General features: G+C 39.2%; 2 long non-coding RNA genes across 2 annotated transcripts; both read left to right on the top strand.

Moving 5' to 3' along the window:
• The first annotated feature begins 2,101 nt into the window (after window positions 1–2,101).
• Window positions 2,102–26,502, top strand: LOC108458493 (uncharacterized). Its single transcript, XR_008282675.1, has 7 exons — window positions 2,102–2,459; window positions 3,960–4,046; window positions 4,648–4,683; window positions 14,221–14,298; window positions 25,198–25,255; window positions 25,350–25,391; window positions 26,333–26,502. It is a non-coding gene; the product is annotated as an uncharacterized LOC108458493 (long non-coding RNA).
• Window positions 8,425–9,523, top strand: LOC128292765 (uncharacterized). The gene is made up of 2 exons (XR_008282676.1): window positions 8,425–8,506; window positions 9,282–9,523. It is a non-coding gene; the product is annotated as an uncharacterized LOC128292765 (long non-coding RNA).
• Window positions 26,503–27,102: the final 600 nt, after the last annotated feature.

Here is a 27,102-nt window from a genome sequence, read left to right as displayed (position 1 = left end):
TTGCAGCAACAACATTATCAAACTTTGATGTTAAACTTCTTAACACCTTGCTTACAAAAATTTCATTACTCAAAACTTCAACATAAGATCGCATTAGATTAACAATCCCAGAGACTCTAATCAAGAATTATTGCACTAATTCTTTGACTTTCATAATTAAAGTCTCAAAATCATGACGAAGAGTTTATAATTTTACAATTATTACCTTCTTGTCGCACAAATATTCTTGCTTCAAAATCTCTCACGCTTGTTTGGAGGTGTCTGCTGTTGAAATTCGAGAAAATATGTCATCCTCAAGTGGTGACTGGATAAGCATTAGTGCTTTTGCATCCTTTTTGTGATTTTCTTTTAATTGTTGGTTAGGCTCTACTGGTGCCAGATCAGGCTCTTTATACCCATGTTCCACTAAGTCCCATAGTTCTTGAGACCTGAACATCGTTTTCATGTTGAGACTCTAAAGATGATATTTTTCACCTTTGAAAATTGGGATTAGCGGTTGTGCTGCTGGGTTGGTTCTACTATTTGCCATGAATCACTCAATTTGGGATCGAAACATGATTTACTGATACCACAAATATTGGTAAAACAACCAAAAAGAACGCTCAGAGAAGAGAAAATGAAAAAATAGAAAATGCACTGTTTATTTCTCAATGAAAAAGAATAGAGTACATGGTTTAAATAATGCTAGTGGTAACTAAAAAAAAGCTAAAAATTAGGAACACTAACCCATGATCAGATTTGGTGCCAGATAAAACTAACAACTAAACAACCAAATCAGAATAAGATTTTCTTAATACCCATTAACTGATAAAGATAAAAACATATACTAACTCTAGCAGTAAATAACATTTTGAATCATTATTTTTTCAACAAAACTAACTTGGAACCTAAACACACAACATGGTTATACCTTAGTTTTCAAGGAAATCATTTCAAAAAATACAAAAAAGAGAGGAAGATGATTTGATTGGTGTTATTTTCACTCCAAGACAGCGCCGGCCAATGGCGGCCCACGGTGACTCACAACAGCGCTGACTGAAAGGTTGAAGAAGTTAAAGAGAGGTTCCTTTTGGTGGCATCACTAGCATAGTGAACTATTCACCATGACTGGATGAGCAGTGGGCACTAGGGTTTGCTGGGGAAGAAGAAGAGGAAAGGGAAAAAAAGAAAAAAAAGTTTTAAGGTTCAAAAAGTCAATTGTCTCCTCCTATTAAACAACCATTAGTCGATTAGGTTGATAGTTAACTTTGTTGATATGATTGATGAGGTCACAAAATTTGATTAGTTTGATAGTTAACTTTGCTGATATGATTGACGGGTCCACAAAAAAATACCACCTGACAGTATGCTGATGTGGTGTGCATATAAGTAAAAATATTTTTCTCGATTTAAAAAAATTCAAAAGAATTTTGTAAAAAATATTTTTCAAAAGTAAAATATTTTTTTAAATAGTTAAAATTTGCATACAGAATGAATAAACAAATAGAAATGAATCTTGATAAATAGTTGTCCGATTCATTATGAATGAGTGTAAAACTAAAATCTTCAAAATTATTTAAAAATTTCTAAAATATATAACCAATTTCGAATGTGTAAAAAAATTATCATTCTTTCTAAAATTGAAATATTATGGTATATGTTTCTAATACTATTTACAAGTTTGTTTAAGTGCTAAAAAATTGTAATTAAGGAAAAGTAAATAATTAATGTTGTGCAACAGAATTGAAATCTTTATCAACTGGTTTAGGAAGCAAATCAAAGCCTTGCACCAAGTTTTTTGAGTTAAAATTCTTACCCACCCAAATAAATATCGGTATTCTCCAACTTACATTCTACTTAATTTCTGTTTCTATAATTAACTAGTTTTGACAGTTAAAAATTTGTGATTTTGCTAATCAAATGTGGATATTATTGAGTTATTACAAGTATATTTACTATTGTTTGATCATTAATCAAAAAATACAGCAAATGAAGCTTTTAGCAGCATTTTTATTGGCGTTTAGACCGAAAACGCCACAAATATATACCATTAGTGGCGTTTTCTAATAAACACCGCAAAAGGTAAAGCAATAGCGGCAATTTTCCCATAAAATCCGTGAATTATTTTAATTTTTATTGAAATGGTGCCGTTTTTATTCTTCGATACAAACCCTTTTCTTTCTCAAACGGCACTATTTTTCCCAACAATGGCTGATATCATTTCCCTCGATTCCCTTTTCTTTCTCAGTCTATTCTTTGCTTGACTAAAATATACAAACCTGTTCTTCTATTTTATACCCCAAAATCCTCTCAGTTCTGCTCTACAAATATATTACCTTCCCCATCCACATTATTTGATTTCTCAAAACCCTAAACACCCACTGTGCCCCCCTTTCCTCAGAGGTTGTAACTGAGCAACCGGCGCCTAGCCACTTTACCCAACAGCGAACTCACTCCCCAACCTCCATGAGTCTTAGCAAGTATGTGAAGTTTTTCATGTTTTTCGATTTGGGTTTGTTAAAATTTACTTTTATCATGTACATCGTGTTAAATTTTAGAAATTGTTTTAGCTTCAATCCACATTGTCTTTGGTTGGTTTTGCTTCCTTTAATTTTTAATTGTGTTAAAATTTTAGAAATTTTAACTTCAATCGTGTTAAAATTTTAGAAACTTTTTAATTTTCTTATTGGCTTTTTATTTTTGTGTTTTTCTTTAATCTCTAGACCTGTTGTAATTTATTTTCTTTTTTCTTCTGAATTCTGGGTTTTCATTGATGGTTCAATTAAGTACATTCTATTATTATGCTAGTCGGGTGCTTAGAAAATTGGGGTAATAGGAGCATAAGTGTTTGATTAACTAAATTATTTAGTAGTACTGTTTCTTTTTAAGAACATAAGCATTTGTTTTGGAAGAGTTTGTGTGAAAGGTAAACTATTTCCTATATATATATATATATATTAACAAAATACGAATATAAAAAATATTAATCGACCTTAAATATATATATATTGTTTTGGAAGAATTTATGTGAAAGGTAAACGATTTCCTATATGAGTTGAAGTCTAAAGACTAAGTGGCACGCCCTGTAACTTGAATTTTGGTGAAGGATGGACCAAATTCATTCTAACATATAACCATTCCAATTTTTGTGATTGATATACTAGTTAATGAGATATTCACTTATAAAAATTCATTTTTTTGGAAACAAAATAATAAGATTTTATTTAAACATGAGAGTTTCGATATAGATATGTGTAAATAGTAATCTTCTAATTATATGGTATAACACATAATAATCCAATCTAGCTATGTGTGTTGTTGTTGTCGATATCTTCTACTCAAATGCTTCCAAGTATAAAATTTATCTTATAATTTGAGTTTTTATCACACCAGCTTTAAGATATGGTACTAATGAAGGTTTAGTAATTTCAATGTTTAGGAAATTTTTTAGCATTTGAGGAAGCTTCAAGATTTTTGTTTTCTATTTGCAAGTTGGTTTAGGTAAATATTCGTTAGTACTTGGTGTGTGTATCTACTGTATTGGGTTTATGAATGTTAATTTGTTTTCTTGCAAGGTTTTGGTTTGGGGAAACATTAAAGTTTGGGTTTTAAGATGCGTAGTTATCAGCATTAGTTGGTAAATAACATTGTCCCAATGCAGGTCGCAGGTGTTCCCCTCTCCACCTGCCAAACATAATCTTCTTTGCCAAGCTGCGCTATCCTTTCTAATTTCTCGGCCTAACTTTTCTCCATTTTCCGTATTGTAACAAGTTTCAACTTGCTATGTTTAATGTTATTGATACATATTTATGCATGGTTTCTGTTATTTGCTTTCTTGCTATGCCTATTTATGCATGGTTTCTTTGAATTTGGTTGCAATGTCCTTATTTGCTTTCTTGCTATGCCTATTTATGCACGGTTTCTGTATTTCTTTTTTTAGAAGAACACAATATATGATTGGCCATGTTTTCTATTTACAGCTAAAGATCAGCAAAATAAGGAGTTGGCCAAAAGACCAAAGAAATAAAGTTGGAGCAAATGGACCATTAAGATTGTCAAACATTAAGGTGAGGAAATAAACTCTACTGGTTAACTGTATTCATAATATTTGGAAAAAAAAAGTAATCTACATTGCTACAGCATGCAATGGTAAATAGAGTGTCTGTCGAAGTATAGACTAGTAATAGAAATCACCTTGGGGCAATCTAACTTACTGAAATCTGAAGTTCAACAGAAGCATGTCATGACACGATAACAAACAAATTTCCTATACATAATTTTTTCTTGATTTATTTATGTGTTTTTGTTACTGTAAAATTACATATACATCATGAATTAGTGTAAAAAGAAAAAAAATGTTGAAATTGCGCAGGTGTAGACAATATTTCATTCTTTATACATCTTTCTTGCTCTCTAGTGCCCTTCTGTTTTTCAACTGGTGTTCCATGTACCACAGTTCCTTTCGAAGAATGAAAATTGAAGCTTTTTCTTTCCATCTTTCTTTGTTTATTTTTTTTGTTTTACATTTGGAGCTTCATAAAGTTGGCACAAGTGCTAACTGATTGTTGCTAGAGTTATTTGAATGTTGCCCAATCTTCATTTCTTACTTCTAATGTTGTAATTGTTTCCATTGAATTTTGATTTTTTTTTCCTTTCTAATACTTGTAGGAAAATATCAATTGTCTGCTTGGCACATAGAGACAGGTAATTTCTTCTCCTGTTGTAACACCTCACACCCGTACCCTATGCCGGAACAGAATACAAGGCGTTACCTAACTTGAACAGACACATTCACACATTTTTGAGTCACCAAGAATTGGTCAAATTTAAAACTTCACCATAAACTCCTTAATATGGGCCTACAAGGCTCAAAACATTCATTTGAAAACTATACGGGACTGATTCAAGTCATTTAAAGCACTCTGAAAAATAACGCGTGACATAGGGGCATACGCCCGTGTGAGAAGGGCAACACGCCCGTGTGACCATTTCAACATGGTCGTGCTGATGACCCGTGTGGTTCCCATGGCCTAAACATTTAGGGACACGCCTGTGTCCCTTACCCGTGTGGAATTAATTTTTAATTCAAACCTACAGGGATTTTTACACGGCCTAACACACGCCTCTGTCCATGGCCCATGTCCCTCACACGGTAATGATAGGCTCGTGTCCTAGCTCGTGTCCAAAAACCTGGACATTCTGTTTCTGACGTCAGCAATTCTTAAGGGTTAAACGGCCAAGGCACATGCCCGTGTGCTAAGCCGTGCCCTTCACATGACAGAGACACACGGCCGTGTCTCTGCCCGTGTGTTTACTGCCATGCATATTAACTTGCAAATTTTACGTGCAGGGGACACACAGCCGGACTGTACGCCTGTGTGGTGGACCGTGTGTCACATACGGCCTAGACACACGCCCGTGTGTCTACCCATGTAGACAAAACAAGGCTATTTACCAAGCCTCTTTGCCACCCTTACTTACACAACCTACACAAGATCAACCTCTACCAATTCAAGAATAACTCAAATAACCAAAACGGTCGCAACAATCAACATTTCATTTGTGCAATATACTTATCCATGAAAATAACATCTTTTTCTTTTATATATGTATAACAAAATGAATATTAGCCCCTATTCAAGGCTTTGTACAAAATAAAGGGTTTTAATCCAAACCAACACATTTGGCCACTTCCCAGTGTCACAAAACATTAAAGTCCAAGCCCTAAACATGCCATAATAAAAAATAACGATTTAACTATACCAAGTGCTTCAGATGTTAGTGTGACTGGCTTTTTTGACGTAAGCAATTATCCTCGAACTACTTCGGCGGAACTATAAGAAAATGGAAAGGAGAGGGAGTAAGCATAAAGCTTAAGAAGTTGCATGCAAATAAATATAACACCAACTCCAACATTCATCAACATGCTCATAACATAAAAGAAGGCATAAGCATAACTTACTCATCACTATCCAATACAAGTCATATGGAAAATTTGAGCTCACAACTCATACATAATAAACAGGTACCTGCACCACTCACAACAAAGTTATACTTTTATCATTAACTTAAACCATAACTCTTACTGTTGAACCAATCGGAACATTACCAGATATTCAATAAGCCCCAAACGTGGGGTAGAGAGTCGATGCCATGTCCCAGACATGGTCTTACACTGACTATCATCATCGAGGCAGACGCCATGTCACAAACTTGGTCTTACTCTAGCTCTCGCATACCCGTGTCGATGCCATGTCCCAGACATGGTCTTACATTGACACATCTCGTAGCCGATGCATGTCCCAGGCATGTTTTACACTAGCTTACATATCGAGGCCGATGCAATGTCCCAAACATGTCTTACACTAGCTCCTGACTCAATGTCGATGCCATGTCCCAGACATAGTCTTACACTAGCTCTCATAATGTGGCCGATGCATGTCCCAGACGTGTCTTACATTAGCTCACGATAACCCATACGTCGTGGCATGAATATCCAATTTATTTCTTATGGTTCAAACGGGAATTCTACTATCTCAATTATTATCATGCATTCTCACTTCCACAATCAAGCATTTCATGCTATATTAATTCAGCACATATAATAACAATATAGTTGTATTATTCACAAACAACTTACCTCAGATTATAGAATATGACGACTCGTCGGTCTAATCTACTTGCTCGGCCTTCCCCCGGTCTAGGTTCGGATTTTGGATTTCTTGATCTATAATAAAAAATTCACTCGTTTTATCAGCACATTGATCTAGACACTCGAAAATTCATAATTAGGCAAAATGACCATTTTTCCCCTAGGTCTAAAAATTGATTTTTATCGAATTTCTTCATGTCTTAAGCTTAGCCGAACCCTTTTTACTCTTATAGAAACCTCAAATTTCCACTATTTCACACATTTACCACTTATTTTACAACTTATGCAAAATGGTCTTTAGTTAGGGTTTTTATGAGAACTTCTTTAGAAAAGTTGTTTATTACACATATAATACTCATATTCTTCCATAAAATTTAAAAAAACTACATGAAAACTCTCATGGTACAACCCTAGACTTTCAACCTTTTGCAAAATAGTCATGTGACAGCCCAAAATTGACCCTAGTCGGGATGTGGTTTCGGGACCACAAAACCGAGGCATAAAAATAATTTAAAATTTATTTTGATGCCTATAATATGTGTGTGCTCATGTGTGACATTTTTGATGATTGATTTAGTGTTATAAAGGTGAATTTCACTAGAAGGGACTTAGTAGTGAACTTTGAAAGTACGATAGGGAAATGTGTGATGACTAATTAAAGCATGCATGCAAAACTATGGACTTGCATGTCAAATTTCCCCAAAACAAGCTAGTGGCCGGCCATGACATGGTTTATGGGCAAAGAAAACATGTTGAAACATGTTTTGTTAATGCATGATGAATTAAATGATAAAATAATTAATGATGTTGGATGAGAAACAAAAAATCAAAAAATAGCTCATCCTTTCCCCATTGCGTGCAAGAGAAAGAAAAACAAGAAAAAAATTGTTCATCCTTGTTCTTTCCTTTTTGGCCGAAAATACTAAGGGAGGAGATAGGATTTTTGCTTCATGCTTGGTTTAGAAGAGATCTAGAAGGAGATTTGGCTAAATTTGCATCAAGATTAAGGTATGTATGAGGTTGTGTTAGGAGTTTCATGCATGTTTTGGTTGCTAACTTGATGTGCATGTTAGCCATGGTTCAAATCCTTGTTATGCCATGGAAATGGCATTTGGCCAAAGTTGTTATTGTGTTAAAGCCATTGCATGCTAAATGTGAAGCTTGCTAATGATGCATGCAATGATGGATTGACTACTCTTGAAACTTCTTTGTACCAATTTTAAGTAAGACATTGAGTTTTTTTGTTTAACCATGATTGAAGTTGAAAGGGGCATGATTGTGATGTATTCTACCATGATGCATTCATGAGCATGGTTCATGCTTCTTGCATGTTAGTTAAAATTTGTGTTTTGGATGGCTATGGACACCTTGAAATTCGCCTTGCACTTATATGTGTATATATGATTGCACATGATATTTTGATTATGAAGAAAGTGATGAATATGTTGTTTAAAGAAGAAGTTTGTTGAAGAATGTTGTGAAATTTGCATGTACATTCGCCTAGTACACATATGATGTGAAAATCTTGCAATTTATTTTTGATTTTATGCAAGAATGACTAAGCATAATCGCCACATGAGGGGAATTATTGTGCATGCATTCGGTTAGAGGCAAGCTTAATGATGCCTATTCTTGACTTAGGTAATCGGCTACCTTGTTGTGAGCTAAGGCCGAATGTGTGCGTAATTAAAGAAAATTGACTAAAGTGCTTAGTTATGTGATGTTGAATCAATGATATGTGTATTCGCCAAGGCTATGGCGAGACTTTAATAAATTGAATTTGTTTGAATTAGCTCAAGAGCTTAGAGGCCACAATTGGATAAGGGAAGGAAAAAGTGATCGAATAGCCGTCAAAGCCGTTCGACAACATCCGAGGTAAGTCCTCAAGAAATGATCCTACTCGAATTATGTGAAATGAAAAATTGATGTGTAAAGACTATTGATTTATGTGTGTATGAGTATTTGAATGATACAGGGCTAAGTTCAAGGCGATTATGCTAGTGATATGTTTGTGTTTGAGCCTTAGTAACGAAAATGAAATATGAATGGGAAATGATTATTGATGTATATGTGTGCATGAGCAATTGAATGATATCAAGGGCTAAGTCCCAAGACATTTATCTTGGTAATTACATCCGGTTAAGACCAAGGCAATTGTGCTAGTGACTACATCAAGGGCTAAGACCAAGGCATTTGTGCAAATTGTGAAATCCGGGTTAAGTCCCGAAGGCCTTTGTGTGTTACGATAACCAGGGCTATGTCCCGAAGGCATTTGAACGAGTAGCTATATCGGTTAAACTCAGAAGGTATGTGATTTGAAAATTATAAGCTTGCTGGAAAATTTTCACTAATGCACTTGTGAAACTTCCCAATAACAAGGTATGTGTTGTGTGTGCTTTACGCTGCTAGGAGTAAGAGCGTATGAATATTCGCCCTATGATGGAACGAGTTATCGGCCTTAACGAAGCCGTTATTTGTGTATGAACATAAGAGTTGGGATGGTGAAGTAAGTATGATTATGTGAATGTGTATTCTTGAAATGATTCATTTGGCTATGTGAATGTAATGCTTTGGTTAAAGTGATTTTATTGCTTGAGACTTACTAAGCATAAAAATGCTTACTCCGTTGCTTTGGCTCTCTGTTTTATAGATTTTGCTCGGTAGCAATCGGATTCGGGATCATTAAAGTCGAAGTCATCTACACTATCAAAGCCTCCATTTTGGTATAATTTTGGTTGAACTTTGAAATGGCATGTATAGGACTACCCTAATGTTGAAGGTCATGTACCTTTCGGTTTTGTGTAAGCTTGGATAGGCATGCGAAAATGGCTTATGTACGTTTTTAGTATGATTCTATAATAGTTTGTATGATAATCATTATGGGGTATGAAATTGTTTGAAAGGATTAGCCATTGGAATGGTTAATCACAATCACACTTTGTGCTATGTGTGCAAAAAGGGCCATTTGAATCGTGGAAATCATGAAATAGGTAATGGTTACTTTGAAAGCAGATCTTGGCGGAAGAAGATGGTGTGGTTTTGAAAAATCACCAAAATTTGTAGGAATGGTATTAAATAGTGAATAAATTATGTAAATGAACCTTAATGAGTCTACTTTCATGTGGAATAAACGAAAGCAGTCATAGGAGTTACATGTTAAGAGATATTAAAGCTATTGTGAGATAGGGCGAACGGTTTCGGGTCCCCTGTCATAACTTTTAAAATTTATTATAAATTATCCGAGAAAGAATTAGGAGTCATGCCTTATATGTACAGATTCCATTTTGAGTCTAGTTTCATTAGAAACAAACAGATGCAGTATTAAAGCCCTGCATGAGAGATATTCAAGTTGTAATGCGAAGGTCGAAGCGATCGATCCCGTAACATGGGTGACTTTAACTAATAAACTGTACCAATTGGCCGACCAAAAATTCTAGAAATAAATCCACGGATGGATATATGAGTCTAAATTCGGGAAAATTTACGGAATCGGTTTAGAGTTTTGAAACTCGAGATATGATTTTTAAGGTGTGATGTGTGATTTCCGCACTGTCTGAAATGTCAAATTGGTGGGTGAAATATGTGGATTTGGCTTGTTAACCACTCGTGTCCGACACCGGCGATGGTCTCGGGTTCGGGGTGTTACAAGTCCCCTCATTTGAAAGTTCATGCTTAAAGGGGTTTAAAAATGTAAAGAAAATCATCAAGAAAACTATCAAAATCACTTACTTGAGAGAGGAATAAATTGCTGAACTTTTCAAGCTTCCCAAGCCCCTCTAATGGTTGATATTTCGGTGGGAATGAAGAAAGAGTAAAGAAGATGAAGGCCAATTTTTATTTTATTCAATTTATTCACTTAAGTCACCAACCCACCTAATTCCTTTGACTTTTCTATTTCCTTGTCCCTATGGCCGGTCATGCTCTTTTAAAAGGGTCTAATTGCCCATTAAATAGCCCCAATCTATGATTCATGACAATTTAACACCCTTAGCTATCAAAATAGGACTTTTTCACTTTATATGATTTAGTCCTTTTTTTTTCAATTAAGCATGCAACCGCTGAAATTAATTCACCAAAATTTTTGTGCACCTTAATAATCATACTATAACCGATAAAATAATGTATATAAGAAAAAAATAATTTCTCTGACCTCAGGTTAGTGGTTCTGAAACCACTATTTTGACTAGGCCCAAATTTGGACTGTTACAATACTCCCCTTTAGGGATTTTCATCCCCGAAAATCTTACTGGTGAATAAGTTCGGGTATTGATCTCTAATGGTCTCCTTGAGTTCCCATGTGGTTTCCTCGACTCCATGTCTATGCCATAAAAATTTCATGAGTGCTATACTCTTATTCCTTAAGTGTTTGACTTCCCAAGCTAAAATCCTGACCGGCTCTTCACCATAAGTCATGTCCGGATAAATCTCAAGCTCTATGGTGCAATCACATGCGAAGGGTCTGATCTATATCGACGCAACATGGACACATGGAACATGTCGTGAATCTTTTCCAATTTTGATGGCAAAGCCAATTGATAGGCCACAGGCCCTATTCTCTCGGAAACCTCATAAGGTCCTATGAAACAAGAACTCAACTTGCCTCTTCTACCAAATCTGAGGACTTTCCTTCACGAGGATTCTTTTAAAAACACTCGATCACTGACTTGAAATTCAATCTCTTTTCGTTTCAAATTCGCGTAGGATTTCTGTTTATCCAAGGCGGTTTTCAAACAGTCACAAATCACTTTAACTTTCTCTTCAGTCTCTTTGACTAAATCAACCCCATGAATCCGACTCTTTCTGAGCTTAGTCCAATATAAAGGCGTTTGACACTTTCACCCGTACAAAGCCTCATAGGGCACCATCTTCACACTTTACTGATAACTATTGTTGTAGGCAAATTCAACCAATTGTAAGTACCTATCCTAACTACCTTGAAACTCAAGAACACAACACTGCAACATGTCTTCTAAAATTTGAATCACTCTTTCTGACTGACCATCGGTTTGTGGGTGAAATGCCATGCTAAAATTCAATTTAGTTCCCAATGTCTCTTGTAACTTCTTCCAAAATCTCAAGGTAAATCTTGGGTCTCTATCTGAAATAATCGACAGAGGCACTCCATGAAGCCTCACAATCTCGAAAACATACAAGTCAGCCAGTTTCTCAAGAGAGTAGTCAGTACGCATTGGTATAAAATTTGCCGACTTTGTTAGCCTATCCACAACAACCCAAACAACATCCTTTTTCTTCAGGGTTATCAGCAAACCCGTCACAAATCCATAGTAATCTGATCCCACTTCCACTCGGGGACCGTGATAGACTGAAGCAGACCCGATGGTACTTGGTGTTCAGCCTTCACTTGCTGACACACAAGACACTTGAAAACGAATTTGTAACGTCCTGATTTTCAGATCTATTCGCGGTTTTCAATATTTTGTAAAGATTTTAAAATTTTGTATTTGGATGTGAAATTAATATTTTGGGTAGGTAAATGGGCTTATAGAAGGCCCATGTGTTGGCCAAAACCAGGTTGAATTTTTGAATTTTTGGACTTAGGAGTTAGGGGTTCTGGCTAAGTGGCCCTTAAGTGGAGTGATGGGTAAATTGCATCACAAAAAGAGCCTTAGTAAAGTGGAAAGGGTGACGCCACTAAGCTCCTAAAAAGGTGGCGTGTGGAGCATTTGGGAAGGCATGGGATCGATTCCCTGTGTTGACAAATTGATGCATTTATTTTTAAGTGCAGGAGGGGTAGTGTTGGAGTCCAGGTAGATTCTGCTAAAGGAGAGTTTGGATTAGTCCAAACGCCTGGATTAAGGAGTGATAAGGGGAGAGATTTAAGGGATTAGGAGAGAGGATAGGAGTTGGCCGAATATTGGAAATTGAAGGGGGAAAAATCGGCAGAGGGTTATGAGGTTAGTATTTCGGCACCTAGGGTATTGAGTGGTGCCGTTCTTTTCTGCTCAGACATCACCAGGTTTTCTTTTCTCTCTTCTTCCTCTTTAGCTGAAACTACCACCTCCCTTATTCTTCTTTTTCTATTTTTTTCTTCTTCAAAACCATTCATCAATTCTGCTGTTCATCAATACTTTTGCCGAATCCATAAAAGCCGAAATCCTATGATCATTGCTTGTGCCGATTTCTTCAAAGCCAGGTCCTTCTATGTTCTTTTGTTTTTATTAAATCTACGATTATCTTTTCTTAATCCTAGATACCTGACGGCAATTCTACTTCAAGGTCATAGCCTCATATCGTCATCTCCTTCACCACCCAAAAGCCGAAAGTACCATTGGTTTAAGGGCTTATAGCGAAACTTCTTCAACTCTTGGATTCGGGTTTTACCATTGTTCTAAGGATAAATCGCACTGCATCGCATGGAAATCAAGTAGGAGTAAGGGTAAGTACTTATCATCTCGGATCCGTTCTTATTTTACGATGTTAGGAAAAGCGAAATCCCTAAAAATTAGGGAGGTCATCGATTTGAGCATAAGGCTTTAAGGGTTTGTATGGCGATGTTTTCTTTCGGTGATTAAAGTCTTCTTAAGCGTTGGATCAAAAGCGTGAATCATTGGAACAATCGGATTCGGAGCTAGCTATCGATTTTGGCAAAAAGGTAAGGGTTCAAAGGCTTTTTAGGAACATGGTTTGACTTTAGTTGAGCAAGTTTTGGGTTTAGTGATTGCGGTTTGTAAATAAGAACTGTACTAATCAATTTTAGGACATCAAAAGGGATCTCGAGAGCGATCGTCATGAATCGGTGTGTACCGAACACCCTTTCTTAGTTCAATTCGGCAATAGCCGAAATGTCGAAATTTCGGCATTTCATGGGCTTGAGTATGCGAATGCTCTCAAGACGTAGAGTAATTGTTAGATCTAGCACCGCAAAGTGGTAAGTAAGTTCGTGTGACATTTTAGCGTACTTCGGAAAAAGGGGCCAGATGGGCCAAAACTAGGCCCAATGGGCTTACAGACCAATATGGGTAAGAGATGGGCAAAGTAGCCTGTTAGTTAGATGGTGGAACCAAATTGCATAAAAGCGCTAAAATTACTAAAATAGCTTGTGTAGTTGCGTATATGCGAAATTACCCCTAAAGAGCATAATTAAAATACCCCTAAGGTTTAAATTGGCTAAACTGCATGATTGATTAATACTGTATTTTACATTATATGCTTTTATTAATATCTGTTGCATGGGATTGGGGTACTGATGGAGGAAGTATTGAAAGTGGTTCATCCACGTACTGGAGGCTTTGCCTCAACTTTCGATATTTGAGGCGTTCTTTAAGCTGTGGAGTGTAGAAATTTGATGCAGGCGGTGTAGCGGTTGGTGGGTTGAGTAGTCTCCCCAGTTGGGCTTGCATTCATTACTACTATTATTACTTATGTTACTAAACTGGGCCTATGGGCCAAATTGTTATGTAAAAAGGGGCTAAGGCCTTGCTATTGTATTCTGAAAAGGGCTTCGGTCCACTGTGTACTGTTATCTGAATAGGGCTTAGGCCCAATGGGCTCGAGCTGATTTGGGCTTTGGATGGGTTTCAGATGCATCGAGTTTCCCAAACTCACCCCTTCCTCTTCCATCCTTGCAGGTGAGCCCTAGTTGGTGGACTTGGAGCTGGGCGGGATTCGGAGTGGCCACATGTTTTCTGCAAATTCGTTTTCTTCTGGTGAACTAGATTTTCCATATTTTTCGTTTATGGTTTTGGGTTTTGTAATAAGGCCGCTAATTATTTTTATGGTTTGGGTTGTTTCTTTATTATTTAATTCTATTATGATAAAGTCGATCTATGATAACTAACGAAATAGATTAGCTCTAGGACACGTTTTCCAAAAATGTTAAGTGATTTCAAAATAACACGAATACAAGTAAGACTTCCGCTACAAACGTTTTCAACCTTAATGATTTTCTTAAGATGGACATAACCAAACGGTTTTCTCAAAATTATACGAGATGTTAGAGTGTGGCAATGGCGGTGTGCATGTCAGGATTGGATCCGAAGGAGCTTGGTACTTAGCAATCAACGGACTCACCTCCTCTCCTTCCCGGTTTCCTACACGGTGCATGACTTCCATTCACTTTAACCTACTTTTAAAAGTATCTTTACAACACCAACTAAGTTTTCCAACTAAGTAATACTGGAATGTTTTGAACGCTCGATGTGGCGATCGATCCGGTCATAACATCTAGGCCGGTTTGGGGTGTTACATTTAGTGGTATCGAGCTGGTTGCAACAACTCGGTGTGGATCGGTCCGAAAATCTTTTCAAAAAAAAAGTTTTTCTATAAGTTTTCAAAGATGTTCAAAGTTTTTCTATTGAACGAGGATAAATCAATAGTTTTAAAATAAAAGTGTTTTCAAATGAAATCTTTTTTGATGAAACAAGAACATGGGTTTTTATGGATCGATAAGGAAGTGGCACATGAATCCCTGCACCAAGTCTGTAAGTGTTCTTTTTCGCTTTAAATATTTATATGGAACTAGGTGGAAATAATCGTAGATAATCTTGAGCCTTAGAGATAGTGCTATTGATAATGTAGTATTAGGGCTACAAAGCGGGATCGTAGCTAAATTGTGATTTGCGAAAATAACTCAAACTCTATCTGTTCATAAGACATTTCGTAATAAACAATGAAACCATAAACTAATGTCATAAAATTAAGTAATTAGATAAATCGTTATGAGTACAAGGGTTACTCGGGAAGAGGCCGTGGTCGAGGCCGAGGTAGCACTCAAGTCGGATCTGCGTCATCTGAACACATGCCGCCTAGCGAGGTACGCCCACCACCGGTTAATGAAAATGGGCCGTATGACCGGCCGCAGGGATGACACTTTGTCTCGTGCCATGTTGAGGGTTTTGGAAAGGGTGGTGGAGCTAACATCGCCCATGAATAGGGGTCCATTTCGAACGACTTGCCAACTGAGTTGAGATTTTTAGGCGATGTCTGAGTGGCCCCAAATGTGGCCGAAATCTTGGTTGAAGCCACAAAGCGATCATGGATGACTGGACCGCTCAAGAGAATGAAGTTGAAAGATGAGGTTTAGTTCTTGCGGGATGAAGCATATCGCTGGTGGATTCTGTGAGAGAGGGTACCCCAGTGGAGAGGGTAACATGGGAGCTGTTCAAACAGACCTTTAAGGCAAAATATGTTGGAGCTAGCTATGTGGATGCACGCAGAAAGGAGTTCTTGAATCTGATTCAGGGAAATAAGACTATTGCTGAATATGAGGCGGAGTTTCTATGATTGAGTCGGTATGCTAATGGCATCGTTTCCACCGAATACGAGCGCAGCGTTCATTTTGAGAATGGCCTCAGAGATGAGTTAAGGGTGCTCATAGCTCCGCAGAGAGAGCGAGATTTCGCTGCACTAGTAGAAAAGGCTAAGATAGCCGAGGAGGTGAAACAAACCGAATGGAAGAATTGTGATAGGGATCGGAATCGGTTCAGGAGGGATGCTGGACCAGCGGGTGCTACAAATCAAAATGTTAAGAGAGCTAGGATGGAGGAACCGGTTCGAGCAGTTCTGGTGAACACAAGTAGACCGCAAGCTTGTGGGGATTGCGGCAGAATGCATCAAGGAGAGTGCTGGAAACGTTCTGGGGCTTGTCTTCGTTGTGGGTCTAAGGAGCATAGGATTAAGGATTGTCCTAGGAGGGCCACTCAGGCTCAGGTGGCCAAACAAGGGGCTGTGCGACCGGCTCAACCTATGAGGGATGGACCGCCGCTACCAAGAGGTCGTGGACAAGGTCGCAGTGGTAATGGCCGTGGACGTAGGGCACCTGCAGGGGTATTGGTAACGCGGATGCTCGTCAGCCAGCTTTGGTGTATGCTGCTCGTCGCCGCGAGGAGGGTGACGCACCTAATGTCATAACTGGTACGTTTTTTATCTATGGTGTACCTTATACTGCCCTGATTGATGTGGGATCAACCCATTCATATGTGGCATATAACATTTCTAGAACCTTTGGGTGTGCACTTCGAGGAGGCTGTATGTGGGGTGTGTGCGTGATAAGTCCTTTAGGTCATTCGGTTAAGGTAGAGAAACTCTTCAAGGAGGTGCCTCGGAGATTCAAAGCGGGGTTTTCGTGGGGATTTGATGGAGTTACCGCTAAAGAATTCGATTTGATACTAGGGATGGATTGGTTGACCAAGCATAAGGCAACTTTGGATTGTGCGACTAAGAGGATGGTGTTAAGGATATCAATGATGAAGAGGTAATGATTATTGGAGAACGAAGGATTACTTATCCAATGAAGTATCGGCGTTGAGGGTTGAGAAACCGATGCACAAGGGTGCGAGGCATATCGGCTTTAGTAAGCCAAGTTGAAATCGAGGATCGATTGTGGAGACCATCGAGGCTGTTAGGGAATTCGGGATGTTTTTGGAAGAGCTTCTGGATTACCTCGAATCGGAAGTCGAGTTTGGAATCGATTTGTTGCCCGGAACAGCTCCAGTATCTATTGCACCTTATAAGATGGCACCGAAGGAGTTAGTGGGCGAAGGCTCAAATTCAAGAGTTGTTAGATAGAGGCTTCATTAGGCCTAGTGTGTCTCCTTGGGAGCACCGGTCTGCTTTGTGAAGAAAAGGACGAACGATGCGCATGTGCATCGATTATCGCCATTGAACAAAGCGACGATTAAGAATAAGTATCCACTACTAAGAATTGATGATCTGTTCGATCAAGCGAGGGAGCTTCGGTATTCACAAAACAAACATTTGAACTCGTCTGAACATTATGAGTTTGTGGTCATGCCGTTTAGGTGACAAACGCACTCGCAGCTTTTATGGATCGATGAATCGAGTATTCCAACCTTACTTGGATTGGTTCGTAGTCGTCTTTATCGGCGATATCTGGTATACTCAAACGGAGGCGAAGCATGATGAGCATCTCCGTCATTGTCCGCAAGTGTTAAGGAAAAGGAGCTCTATGCGAAATTGACAAGTGTGAATTACGGTTGAGGAGGTAACCTTCCTAGGGCATGTGGTCTCGCCAGGGATTAAGGTGGATCCTCGTAAAATTGAAGCGATTCGGAATAGAAGCCACCTAGGTCAAGATGTTAAAATTCGGAGTTTCCTAGGGTTGGCGTGTTACTACGAAGGTTTGTGGAGGGTTTCTCGGTGATGGCGGCACCTTGACAAAACTCATAAGGAAAGGAGTACCATTTATGCGGACCGAGAAACGACAAAAAGCTTTTGATCGGTTGAAAAGGTATTGACCGAAGCACCAGTGTTGATTCAACCGATGTCTGGGAAGGACTTTACTGTATACAACGATGCGTCGCATGTGGGGTTAGGTTGCGTACTGATGCAAAAGGGCAAGGTGGTCGCTTATGCATCGCGACAGCTTAAGGCTCATGAGGTGAATTACCCTACGCATGATTTGGAGCTAGCAACGGTGATTTTTGCGTTAAAAATTTGGAGACACTACTTATATGGGGAGAAGTGCATTATATATACAGATCATAAGGGCCTAAAGTATTTGCTGACTCAGAAGGAGTTGAACCTTAGGCAACGAAGATGGGTGGAATTGCTTAAAGACTACGACTGTTGGATAGAGTACCACCCAGGAAAGGCTAATGTGGTGGCGGATGCGTTGAGTCGAAGGGTTGTTACTGATTTGAGAGCCTTGTTCGCACGTTTAAGTCTCAGACTGACGATGGAAGCTTGTTGGCGAAGCGCAAGTAAGGCCTACTTGGTGAAAGCGAGTTAGGGAAAAACAGTTGAAGGACGATTCATTAGCTCTTGGTTCCAAACAAGTTAAGAATGGTGAGAACGAGGATTTTGGGTTGAACATCTTGAAGGAGTTCTTTGCTTTCGTGGAAGGTTTGTATTCCAAAGGACCCTAAATTGAGGCAGTTAATTCTGAAAGAGGCTCATGGTGGACTCTATGCCATGCATCCTGGAAGGAATAAGTTATATCGAGACTTGCGAGAGGTGTCTTGATGGCCTGATTAAAATGAGAGGTGAGTGAATTTGTTGGGAAATGTCGGCGTGCCAAGTGAGTTAAGGCTGAGCACCAATTACCTTCGGGATTATTACAACCTGTGAAAATTCCGTTATGGAAGTGGGAAAGAGTAACAATGGACTTTGTGAGTGGGTTACCTTTGACACCCACCAAGAAAGATTCGGTGTGGGTGGTTATGGATAGGTTAATAAAATTTGCTCATTTCATACCTGTTCGTACCGACTACTCACTGCAAAAGTTAGCCAAGTTATATGTGGCGGAGGTAGTGCGACTGCATTGGGTGCCAGTGTCAATAATTTCTGATCGAGACCCTAGGTTTACATCTCAGTTTTGGCGGAAGTTGCAGGAAGCGTTGGGTACACGATTGGATTTTAGCACCGCTTTTCATCCACAGACAGATGGACAGTCAGAAAGGGTTATTCAGGTTCTGGAGGATATGTTGAGAGGTTGTATCATGGATTTTCGTGGAAGTTGGGAGGACTACTTGCCATTGGCGGAGTTTGCTTAAAATAACAGCTACCAAGCAAGTATTCAGATGGCACCATATGAAGCGCTTTATGGGCGAAGATGTCGTACGCCAACGTGTTGGACAGAGTTGGGTGAACAACGAGTGCTTGGACCGGAATTGGTGGCAGACACTGAAAGAAAAGTTAGGCTGATAAGGGATCGGTTAAAGGAGGCATCCGATAGACAGAAGTCGTATGTGGATCTGAAGCGCAAAGAGATTGAGTTCGCTAGTGGGGATATGGTTTTCTTGAAGGTTTCCCCTTGGAAGAAAATTTTGAGATTTGGTAAGAAGGGTAAGTTGAGCCCACGATTTATTGGGCCTTACCAAATTGTTAAGCGGGTTGGACCGGTGGCTTATCACCTAGAGTTACCACGTAAGCGCATCGTATCCACGACGTTTTTATGTATCCATCTGAGGCGGTATCGATCGACCCAACTCATATCATACCGATTCTGAGAGATCGAGGTGCGATGATTTAACTTCGAAGAGGAACTGTGCAAATACTTGATCGTGACGTCAAGGTGTTGAGAAGGAAATCAGTTCCACTAGTGAAAGTACTTTGGAGGAACCATGGCAAAGAAGAAGCTACTTGGGAGGCGAGGAGGCTATCGTCAACGGTACCTCAACTGTTCTAATAAGGTAAAATTTCGAGGTCGAAATTTCTTTAAGGAGGTAGAGTTGTAACGCCCTGATTTTGATTTATTCGCGGTTTTCAATATTTTGTAAAGATTTTAAAATTTTGTATTTGGATGTGAAATTAATATTTTGGGTAGGTAAATGGGCTTATAGAAGGCCCATGTGTTGGCCGAAACCCGGTTGAATTTTTGAATTTTTGGACTTAGGAGTTAGGGGCTCTGGCTAAGTGGCCCTTAAGTAGAGTGATGGGTAAATTGCATCACAAAAAGAGCCTTAGTAAAGTGGCAAGGGTGACACCACTAAGCTCCTAAAAAGGTGGCGTGTGGAGCATTGGGGAAGGCATGGGATCGATTCCCTGTGTTGACAAATTGATGCATTTATTTTTAAGTGCAGGAAGGGTAGTGTTGGAGTCCAGGTGGATTCTGCTAAAGGAGAGTTTGGATTAGTCCAAACGCCTGGATTAAGGAGTGGTAAGGGGAGAGATTTAAGGGATTAGGAGAGAGGATAGGAGTTGGCCGAATATCGGAAATTGAAGGGGGGAAAATCGGCAGAGGGTTATGAGGTTAGTATTTCGGCACCTAGGGTATTGAGTGGTGCCGTTCTTTTCTGCTCAGACATCACCAGGTTTTCTTTTCTCTCTTCTTCCTCTCTAGCCGAAACTACCACCTCCCCTATTCTTCTCTTTCTATTTTTTTCTTCTTCAAAACCATTCATCAATTCTGCTTTTCATCAATACTTTTGTCGAATCCATAAAAGCAGAAATCCTGTGATCACTACTTGTGCCGATTTCTTCAAAGCCAGGTCCTTCTATGTTCTTTTGTTTTTATTAAATCTACTATTATCTTTTCTTAATCCTAGATACCTGACGGCAATTCTACTTCAAGGTCATAGCCTCGTATCCTCATCTCCTTCACCACCCAAAAGCCGAAAGTACTATTGGTTTAAGGGCTTATAGCCGAAACTTCTTCAACTCTTGGATTCGGGTTTTCCCATTGTTCTAAGGATAAATCTGCACCGGATTGCATGGAAATCAAGTAGGAGTAAGGGGTAAGTACTTATCATCTCAGATCTGTTCTTATTTTATGATGTTAGGAAAAGTTGAAATCCCTAAAAATTAGGGAGGCTGTCGATTTGAGCATAAGGCTTTAAGGGTTTGTATGGCGATGTTTTCTTTCGGTGATTAGAGTCTTCTTAGCGTTGGATCAAAAGCGTGAATCATTGGAACAATCGGATTGAAGCTAGCTATCGATTTTGGCAAAAAGGTAAGTGTTCAAAGGCTTTTTAGGAACATGGTTCGACTTTGGTTGAGCAAGTTTTGGGTTTAGTGATTACGGTTTGTAAATAAGAACTGTACTAATCAATTGTAGGACATAGAAAGGGATCTCGGTAGCGATCGTCATGAATCGGTGTGTACTAGAACACCCTTTCTTAGTTCAATCGGTAAAAGTTTAAATGCCAAAATTCGGCATTTCATGGGCTTGTGAGTATGCGAATGCTCTCAAGACATAGAGTAATTGTTAGATCTAGCACCGACAAAGTGGTAAGTAAGTTCGTGTGACATTTTAGCGTACTTCAGAAAAAGGGGCCAGATGGGCTAAAACTGGGCCCAATGGGATTACGGACCAATATGGGTAAGAGATGGGCAATGTAGCCTGTTAGTTAGGTGGTGGAACCAAATTGCATAAAACTGCTAAAAATTACTAAAATAGCTTGTGTAGTTGCGTAAGTACGAAATTACCCCTAAAGAGCATAATTATCGAAATACCCCTAGGGTTTAAATTGGCTAAACCGCATGATTGATTAATATGTATTTTACATGATATGCTTTTATTAATATCATTGCATGGGATTGGGGTATTGATGGAGGAAGTATTGAAAGTGGTTCATCCACGTCTTGGAGGCTTTGCCTCAACTTTACGATATTTGAGCGGCGTTCTTCGCAACCTGTGGAGTGTAGTCGGTTGATGCAGGCGATTGTAACGGTTGGTGGGTTGAGTAGTCTCCTCGGTTGGGCTTGCATTCATTACTACTATTATTACTTATGTTCTTGAACTAGGCCTATGGGCCACATTGTTATGTAAAAAGGGCTAAGGCCTTGCTATTGTATTCGAAAAGGGCTTCGGTCCATTGTGTCTTCGTTATCTGAATAGGGCTTAGGCCCAATGGGCTCGTGATTTGGGCTTTGGATGGGTTTCTGTATGCATCGAGTTTTCCAAACTCACCCTTCCTCTTCCATCCTTGCGGTGAGCCCTAGTTGGTGGACTTGAGGCAAGTGGATTCGGAGTGGCCACATGTTTTCTGCAAATTCGTTTTCTTCTGGTGAACTAGATTTTCCATATTTTTCGTTTATGCTTTTGGGTTTTTGTAATAAGGCCGCTAATTATTTTTATGGTTTGGGTTGTTTCTTTATTATTTAATTCTATTATGATAAAGCTGATCTATGATAACTAACGAAATAGATTAGCTCTAGGACACGTTTTCCAAAAACGTTAAGTGATTTCAAAATAACATGAATACAAGTAAGACTTCCGCTAAGCAAACGTTTTCAACCTTAATGATTTTCTTAAGATGGACATAACCAAACGGTTTTCTCAAAATTATACGAGATGTTAGAGTGTGGCAATGGCGGTGTGCATGTCTAGGATTGGATCCGAAGGAGCTTGGTACTTAGCGGTCAAGCGGACTCACCTCCTCTCCTTCTGGTTTCCTACTTGGTGCATGACTTCCATTCAATTTAACCTACTTTTAAAAGTGTCTTTACAACACCAACTAAGTTTTCCAACTAAGTAATACGGAATGTTTTGAACGCTTCGATGTGGCGCATCAGATCCGGTCATAACGTCTAGGCCGAGTTTGGGGTGTTACAGAATTCTAAAATGTCTTTTTTCATTCCCGACCACCAATACATTTTCTTCAGGTCATTGTACATTTTCACACTACCCGGGTGGATAGACAAGCAACCACTATGTGCCTCTCGCAAAATCTTCTGAATAAGTTCGCTGTCCTTAGGTACACAAACTCTATCTTTGAACATTATACACCTACCGGTACCAGCCCAAAAGTCTGATTCAACCCTCGACCCACACTAAGTTCTCTTGGCTTACAAATCTTTATCACCTTTCTGAGCTTCACGGATCTCTTGTAGAAACATTGGCCTAGCTCTCAACTCTACTAGAACCGAACCATCATCTAACAAGGCCAATTGGGCATTCATTACTCTCAATGCAAATAATGATTTTCTACTCAATGCATCGGCAACCACATTCGCCTTTCCCGAATGATAGTCGATAATCAACTCATAATCTTTTAATAATTCCAACCATGTTCGTTGACTCAGATTCAAATCCTTCTAAGTCATCAGGTACTTAAGATTTTTATGATCAGTGAACATTCGGCATTTCTCACCATGCAAATGGTGTCTCCAAATTTTCAACCTGAACATGATGGCTGCCAGCTCTAAATCATGCGCCGGGTAGTTTTTCTCATGTGGCTTCAGCTATCTCGAAGCGTAGGCTATGACTTTACCTTCTTGCATGAGCATGCACCCCAATCTATTTAAGGAGGCGTCGCAATATACCACAAACTCCTTTCCCAGTTCTGGTTGCACTAACACTAGGGCTTCGGTCAACAAAGTCTTTAATTTCTCCAAACTCTGTTGTCACTTCTCCGTCCATTCAAACTTGACATCTTTTTGCAACAACCTTGTCATCAGAGTTGCTATTATCAAGAATCCATTGACAAATCTTCTATAGTATCCGGCCAAACCTAGAAAACTTTGAACTTCTATCATATTCCTCGACGGTTTCCACTCAACAATAGCCGAGATCTTACTCGGGTCAACTCTAATCCCGTTATTCGACACAAGGTATCCTAGAAATCTGACCTCCTTAAGCCAGAATTTGCTCTTACTGAACTTGGCATACAATTGTTTGTCTCTCAAGCTTTGTAAAACTGCTCTTAAATGCCCCACGTGCTCACTCTCATCAGGCAAATAAATCAATATGTCATCGATAAAAATGACGGCGAATTTATCCAGGTACAGTCAAAAAATGCGGTTCATCAGGTCCATAAAAATCGCTGGGGCATTTGTTAAGCCAAAGGGCATGACGAGGAACTCATAATGCCTGTATCTCGTCCGAAACGTAGTCTTCAGTACATCTTGCTCTTTAACCCTTAACTGATAATATCCTGACCTCAAGTCAATCTTGGAAAACATGGTGACTCCCTTCAACTGATCAAACAGATCATCGATCATTGGTAAGGGGTATTTGTTCTTCACAGTCACTTTGTTGAGCTGCCAGTAATCTATTGTAACGCCTCAAAATTCTAGAGGTTAAATTTATATGTTATGGTGCATATTGGCTTGCTTTTTTAATGGATAAGGGTCCTGAGAGGTGTGGGGAGTCCGGGGTTCAAATCTTGGCACTAGCAAAAATTTTGGTTTTTATTGAATAAAACCCTTGCTGATAGATGTTGGGATTCTTAATTAGTTGAGGGAAAGTCATGGCATAAAAAGTCTATTGGTCTAGTGGATAGTGGCGTGTTATAGTAGCTAGGAGACTGAGGTTCGAGCCTTACGGTATGCAAAGGTGTCTTATTTTTGCAAACTACCGAATGGGTGGTTGTGTAGCAGTGGGACTTTATTGCTAGGTTGATTGGGGTGTTTGAGTGGAGTGGGGAGCTTGTAGCTGAAAGTTAGGAGGAAAATGGAGATTAGAATAATGTTTCAGTTGGGGATGTTGTGGAGAGGTTTTAGGAGTAAATCAAGGAGAGGTGATGAGAGGGGGGAGTGTTAGTGCCATATAGGAACTCTGGAGACTCAAAGGGATTCGGTTTGGGGTGTGTTGAGGCTTCTTAATTTTTATTTCAGTTGCTAGCTCGGTTTTTGGCTTTTTGCACTTTTGATATTAGGGAGGCTATTACTATTGGGGCTTTGGTAGTCGAATTAAAGGGTGGCCATACGGGTATCTTTTTTTTTTGGCATTCTTTCGAGTTGCATTCTTCTAGACCTTTCTTTACAATTGCCGAACCTCTTTTCATTCTTCCTCCCTCACTTGACTTGTTTGGCCGAATCACATTTTGGTCTTTTCTCGGTTCTTCTTCCTTTCTTCAACTGTGGCTCCTTGTGGTGCTTTGGTCGAATATCCCGTGTCTCTTTCCCTCTTTACTTATTCAGTTTTCTCATTGTTAGTTGATCACTCTTTTGTTTAGGATCTCTGCTTTGGAATAAGGTAACTAGGTTTCATTTTGGTATTGCGAATCCTTGGCTTGTAGCTAGATGTTACAGTGATGCCATCTTTGTTTCATGGCTATTCTTTTCCATCTTAATGATTGTTTTCTAACTCTGTGGTTCTGCCGATTGTTGCTAGGGGTTTGATCGTGATAGCCAAAGGGTTAGGCTAATTATCCTCTCTCAACAATTAATCTTTTTGCTTGTTAATTGTTTTGCGTGTGAAGGTTAAAGCATTGAAGAACATTGGGGTTGAGCAAGAGGCGTTTTGCGATTATTCGTTTGGTAAGTAAACGATAGATCGATTAAGATATTATTCATACCATGGTTTGGATTAATCATAAAAATTGATTGATAGTGGGATTGTTGTTAATCATAGGTGCTTGGATCTCGGAAGCATTCAGCTACAATCTCGTTACAGGTGTGTGTTTACGCATCATTGCCATTAGATGTGAAACTAACAAAAGCCGAAAAGCCGAAGGTGAACCGTCGACACCACTCGGGCGTATGACCGCCCGTGTGGCTGGCCGTGTGATAAAACATGGCCGTGTGGAAGATGAAATAGCCATGAGCTCTTTCATGTACTAAGACTACATTGGGCCATTTGGGTTGAACTGGGCCGTGTAGGCCCAATAGGCCGGTGGGCCCCATACAGAAAAGATTGCACAAAAATGTGTTCATTAGTGGGCCAGGCTGTGTAAACCACACGGCTAAGGCCATATTTAGGCTATGTGGGCCACATGGGCAGCGGTATGGGTCGTAGGCCCATTATCACTGATTGACTGATTAAGGTTGCACGAGTCGCCCTTGGCCACTGTGGACTTTCTGTTGGGCCGGTACATATACCTAGGCCCTTATTTTGGTAAGATTAATGTTTTACCCCTATGTGATGTATGACTGTTGAGCATGCCATTTTTACTATACATACATTAGATTATGTTGCATTGCATGGGGTGGGATTTATGATTTTGGAGGAAGTGTTCTGGAAGGCTATAAGCCTATTACTGGCAGTTCTGCTGTAAATATTGTTTTAATACTGAAATCGGTACGACTTGGCGTGTAGGGTTGGATGGGTCAATTTTATCCCGACATGGTATGTAGGGCTAGTACGGAGATGGTGTGTAGTGGATGGATTGGGTAGGATCCTTTGTTTGCATACTGTACTGAAATGGGCTAAGGCCCAGACTGCCCCTCTTACTGAAAGGGGCTCATGCCCAGATTGATACTGTTACAAAAAAAGGGGCTAAGGCCCTAACTGGAACTAACGGGCCTAGGCTCAGATTACAGTTACTCTAATTAATTGTTATTTTGGGATTTCACACACTGAGTTTTCATAAACTCGCCCATTTGATATCTGTGTAGGAAATCCCCAGGCTTAGATGAATCGAGGTGACGGAGGACTTGAAGGTGGCCACTCAACGTAGTTAACTTATTTAACATTCTATAATTTAGATTTTATTTGATATTAGGTTTCCGTTATGTAATAAGGCCTTTTTAAAGTTTATTTTAATTTGGGAATTTAATTACTTTAATTTTACCTGTTAGTAATAGGACTCATATTTTCAAGAACACACAAACCAAAGGTTTTCTGAAATCATCACACTTACGCCATACGTTTTAAAAGCTTCCGCAACAAACACTGTTTTAAAATTTGAGAAACTAGTGCAATTTATATTTTGCTTAAGTAACTTAAGTTTTCACAAGGAACTAGTCATCCTAACCTATTATTCTAAATCTAAAGAAGTTTTTATGAAAAACGAATTTTAGTGAATTTGTGTTTTCGAAAAACACTCCAATGTCATATCACAGATTCTGCCATAACGTCTAGGTCGGGTTTGGGGTGTTACATCTATGCACAATCTCATTGACCCATATTTTTTCTTCACAAATAGTAATAGAGGACCCAACGAAGAAAAACTCGGTCTTGTAAAGCCCTTATCTGTTAAATCCTGTAGCTGTACTTTCAACTCCTTTAATTCTGTTGGTGCCATCTTATACGGGGGAATCGATATGGGAGCCATGCCAGGTACTAGCTCGATACCAAACTCGACTTCTCTAGTTGGAGGTAATCTAGGCAACTCTTTCGGAAACACATCTATAAACTCATAAACCACCGGTACCAATTCAATCTT

Source organism: Gossypium arboreum, chromosome 5 (genome assembly GCF_025698485.1).
Source record: "Gossypium arboreum isolate Shixiya-1 chromosome 5, ASM2569848v2, whole genome shotgun sequence".
In the NCBI taxonomy this organism is placed as follows: Eukaryota; Viridiplantae; Streptophyta; class Magnoliopsida; order Malvales; family Malvaceae; genus Gossypium; species Gossypium arboreum.
Note: the sequence above shows the minus strand (reverse complement) of the source record. Positions and strands in the feature narration are given on the sequence as shown.